Source organism: Chenopodium quinoa, unplaced genomic scaffold (assembly GCF_001683475.1).
Source record: "Chenopodium quinoa cultivar QQ74 unplaced genomic scaffold, ASM168347v1, whole genome shotgun sequence".
Taxonomy (NCBI): Eukaryota; Viridiplantae; Streptophyta; class Magnoliopsida; order Caryophyllales; family Amaranthaceae; genus Chenopodium; species Chenopodium quinoa.
In genome coordinates, this window is record NW_018743197.1 from 1,088,088 (window position 1) to 1,093,427 (window position 5,340).

Consider the following 5,340-nt stretch of genomic DNA (forward strand, 5'->3'; position numbering starts at 1 on the left):
CTGGTGGCCTTGGGGAGATTCCTCAATCGGTCAGGCGACAAGTGTCTCTACTTCTTCCAGGCAATAAAAAAGAAGACCAACTTTGAATGGGGGGACGATGCAGAGGCGGCCTTTTAAAAGCTGAAAACTCATCTGCACTCTTTGCCGAGGCTTGTTAGCCCTTTTCCCAAAGAGAAGCTCTTCATGTATTTAGCCTTCTCTGATCATGCCCTCAGTGCCGTTCTCTTAGATGAAAGAGACGGCATCCAGCTCCCGGTGTATTTCATTAGCCATGTTCTCAGGAACGCAGAGCTTCGGTACCCCATGGTTGAAAATTTTGGCCTTGCCCTTTACATGGACATCAAGAAGCTAAAACCCTACTTCTTGTCGCATGCGTTAGAGGTCTATACTGACCAACCGATCAAGCGACCACTCACAATCTTGGAGTCTTCTGGACGAATGCTTAAATGGGAGATTGAAATGCAAGGATTAGAAATCACTTACGATCCAAGGAAGGCAATAAAGGGGCAAGCATTCGCTGACTTTATTGTTGAAATGACAAGGCCGGTTGCACCGGACAATACTGACCAGGTTTTGAAAGTGTATGTGGACGGGAGCTCCACTGCGAATGGCTATGGTGCAGGGATTATCTGTCAATCTCCTGAGGGAGATAAGTACGAATATACACTACGGTTCAAGTTCCAGGTCTCTAATAACGAGGCCGAGTATGAGGCCCTGCTAGCTGGCATTCGGTATTGTAGACACCTAAAAATGTCTCCCCAAAACCAAACCCGATGATGAACAACCTTTCACCGCCATTATTGGTCGAGTTCAGTATTTATTCCCGAGAGTGCTTAAAAAATCGTATTTGATTAAATTCATATTTTTGAACAGTCCATGGATTAGTCTTGATGTTTGGTAAAAGCATAGTTTTTATTTCAGCCCAAACTTATTATTTATTTTTAGCCTTAACCCTTTTTTATTTTATTTTTGGCCCAAACCTTTTGTTTATTTTTATTTAATTAATTTCTTATTTTAGCCCAAATAATAATAAGTCAGAAAAGGCCCGAAATTATCAATCGGCACTTAAAATGCCGAATGAAATTAGGGTTAAAAATGTATTTAGACGGAAAAGTGGGATGGAAACTCCCGCGCCACGGTAGACAGCCACTGTGTCACGGGATTCCTTCCCGTCCGACGGTGGGATTTCCCGTGACACGGGAAGTCTGCCTTGACACGGGACATTCCGTGTCTTTTTCGCGTAAACCCTTAACGCGTTTTCTTTCCCGTTATCTGAAAATTTCCCGCGTCACACCAAAATTGCACTGTGTCACGGGAATGTTTCCCATTTGACGGTGGGATTTCCCGTGTCACGGTATAGTTTTCCGTGTCACGGGATACTTTTTTAGGGTTTTTATTATTTTAGGGTTCCGTGTGCTCCCTCAGCACATTTTCCCTATAAATACCCCCCTCATTTCTGATGTACGGGGCATCAATTAATTCTCTAGTTTTTACTTTTCTATCTTTTATGCTTTAGCCTAAACACTAGCCTACCCTTCTCATTTCAAAATTCCTTCTTCAAGTGCTCAAAAGAGTCCATACTTTACTCGTGGTTCTGTCCTTAAGCCAAGGCGTGAAAGGTAGAACTGTTTGAGGGTTTGGCCCCAAATCAACTCTACTTAATTTAATTTAATTTAATTATTGTTTTATTATTTCCTTGAAGTTACTAACTCGTTTCTTATTTTGTAGTTGCAAACAAACATAATCAAAGTAAGAATTATGTTCCTTTTATTTCTATTTTTTTTCTAACGATTTTATATTGTTGGAATTGTGGTTAAATTGCTTCCAATATTAATTTTTATTCCATTATTGTTATTATGATCACCATATTGTATTTTAAAGGGAATATGTAATTGAAAATCACACCTAATAAGATAATTTGGACAACCGGTTTAGGATCCTTTTTAATCTTGTTATTAATTGAAGTGATCACCAATATTTTAGAATAATGTGTGCATTAATATTCAACCAATTTAGCTAAATAATAGTTTGGAGCGAATTGAATATTTTGTTTGTATGCCTTTGAGATCACAGGAATGCTTTTCACTATAAGAATCGAGTAGAGGCCAATACGGGCGAATGTGACTCCATGACTCACTTCGTACCATCATCCCCGATCCTCCTTTCGTGGTTCCGAACCATATGGAGTTAGTTATCTCATGGATTATAAATGGGGTGTAACCTTCACGGGTCAATCGTTGTTGCCTTCGTTGTCCCTTTATCGTGGTTGCCTTTTTATGATCCGTGAACGGTTTACAAGTTCCTTGAAAACTTGTTGGCGGCTTTCTACTTTCCTTGTCCCTAATCGTATATGTCAATTCCCACTTCCTATGAGTGCCAAGCATATTCACCACATGCTTTTAACGTAGGCGCACTTCGAACGACGCCTACAATCTGGCGACTCCACTGGGGAATATTCTTGGTTATTTATCGATTTGCGTGATCGATATTTAATTAAGATGAGTGGATGAGACTTGAAAGATTCTTGAAAAAATATTCCTGTGATTAATTTGGCATTTTTGCATCTGCATAGACGTTTTAACGTCGCATTCAGGTCTGTCCCGTAGGAAAAATTGGACAACTTGGTTGCGCACGAAGGAAAACAGGGCACCAGTCAGATCTTCTAACTGCCATCCTAAAATCCTAAAATCAGTCCTAAAATCAGTCCGGTGGCTTATTTTCTCTTCGCACAGTCAGCTTCCTTCGATTTTTCTGAAAAAACGTATGTGTTCTACATGCGTCTTAGCCTCGGGGAATTTAAGCTCTATCGACCCAAAAACGCTCATGGCAATAAGGGTTCATCCGAGTTATTAAATCCACCCAAACCATGGAGTTGAGTTCGATGTCATCACGAACTCGCGGAGCCGCCTGTTGGCATACACCCTCAAGGGAGGCTGCCTTGCTAATGCATCCAAACTCTTAACCATGGTACCCTTTTGACACCCAAAGCTTGACCAATAGTTGAACATAGATCTTGACTCTAGGTTGCGAAATTTTTTTTTTTTACATCATCGTGCCTAAATGTTATGTGGTTGTTTGGTGCTATCCTTCATATGTTTACTCTTTTGTTTAACCCATGACTGAGGGTTTTTATTCTCACATAGTATTAGTACGGACCTAAAATCGGTTAAAATCTGGAAAAATCACAAAACTAACCTGGAACTGCGCACCGTGTCACGGCATATTCTGCCGCGCCACGGTGAACAGTGCCGTGACACGGGGCTTTCTACCGTCTGACGATAGACTGCACCGTGTCACGACAGTCAGCACCGTGACACGGTGCCCAGGAAAAGTGTCATGTCAGTCTTTTTTCGATTTTTGTGCGTACGTATGTGGATGCTGTGTCCAATTTGGAGTCATGTCTAGCTATACAGTCAAAACACGCGTCCATAACCTCACTTAATCACTCACATATCGTGTTCACACACTTATTTCTTTAAGTCGTGCACTACTTTTTGACCGTATTTTAGGGAGGTCTTGTTTTTTGTGTCGTTTTTTTTCGGAGTAAGTCGGATAGTATCCTCCCATATTTAAAAAAAAAAATAAACAAGTAGAATTTCAAATTTATAGATTTTTAATAATTTTTTTTTCTTTTTTTCCATTTTTTTTAATCCGAATGGGTTAAGGTTAAGTTTGGTCATTAAAGGTGTGTTTGTTTCGGTGTCACATCACTTGGTCAAGAAGCAGGGGTAGATTGTTACGGTTCGAGTCAATACCTCAACAACCTCTTATACCAAAGAGGTGTACAAGGAAACCACCTCAATCATCTCCTCAAGACCCATCTCTAGTTTACTTTCAACCAATGGCTACTAAGGAAGACATCGAGAACCTCAACAAGACAATTGAAAAATTGTCTGACATGATGCAGACACTCACCACTAGAGTCAGCACGGTAGAACAAGACAATCAAAACAATGTCACTACCGTTGCAATGGACAAGATTAAGGAACAGATGAGCAAGATTTCTGAAGAATTCACTTATGTGGAACAGCCTGTCACCTCTTCGTCCATAAGAGACAAGCTTCCTGAGAAGTTTTCCACTGCTGACATTCCCAAATTCAAGTCTACTGATAATCCGCTTTTCCATTTGAAGGCTTTTTCTGCAACTATGGCTCTTAAGGGAGTAGATGTGACATTCTTCCCTACGGTGTTCCCTCTTTCCTTGGAGCATGCCCGTCAACAGTGGTTCTATTCTTTGGAATCCAAACATGTCGCGACCTGGGAGGATGTTGCTGAAAGCTTTATGATTCGTTACAAGTGTAACATTCAGGCCAAGACTTCTGAACGTGAACTCTCCATTCTCAAACAGAAAGAGAATGAAGGCTTCACCACTTACTTAAGCAGGTGGAGGGAAACAACTGAGCTTCTGCTGGATCCCCCCAAGGAGAAAGAAATTGTTCGCTTGTTCATTGCCAATCTGACTCATAAGTACAAGCAACACTTGAAGTTTCTGCATCTGAGTACCTTTGAAGCTGTATACGATATTGGAATCAATATCGAGACGAACTAATAAAGTCTGTTGGTAGCAACAATAATAACAACACTTTGAAAAACAAGAAGAACGACACTCCTTCTTCTTCGTCTTCTAAGCCCAATAATGCTACCAACAATATTAACATCAATGATGTGCTGGCCCTTAATGCTCCTCCTCAAAGATTCCAAAGGCAAAGGAGGGTTTACACGCCTTTGGGAATGACTTATGATGCTGCTTATGACCGTTTGCATGGTCAAGGACTGATTATGCCAATCAGACCATTTCCAGAACCTCGACCAGAGAATAGGACCGCTAGCTATGACCCCAATGCTTATTGCAAGTTTCATCAAGGCAAGGGTCATAATACTGAGAAGTGCTGGAGGTTGAAGGATGCAATCCAAGACCTAATTGATGCTAATCAACTTCCTGTCCCTCCAGGGGGCAAGAAGCCTAACATTCAAACAGGTCCTCTTTCCAATGCTCTGGCTATCACAGGAGATGAAGTCTCCTTTGTTCCGTCGATACTCATTCAACCTGTGAATGAACCTTTACTAGAATTTGTATTTGTCTCGAGTTCTGAAGAAGTGAATGGAATTTGAGATAATGACGACGAAGATGTCTATCTCAAGGATATAGCCTGCTCATCTCTTGGCACAAGTGAAGATGTTTGGGGGGAATTTAAGGTCAAGGTTCTCACCAGAAGTGGACGGTTGCAACAACTTAATCCACCTCCACCTCTACCACAATCACATCTGATAGTTGATCCCATCGACCCTGTGAACAGCGATGTGGTCAAACAATTGCAAAAGACCAAGGTGGAGATGAAT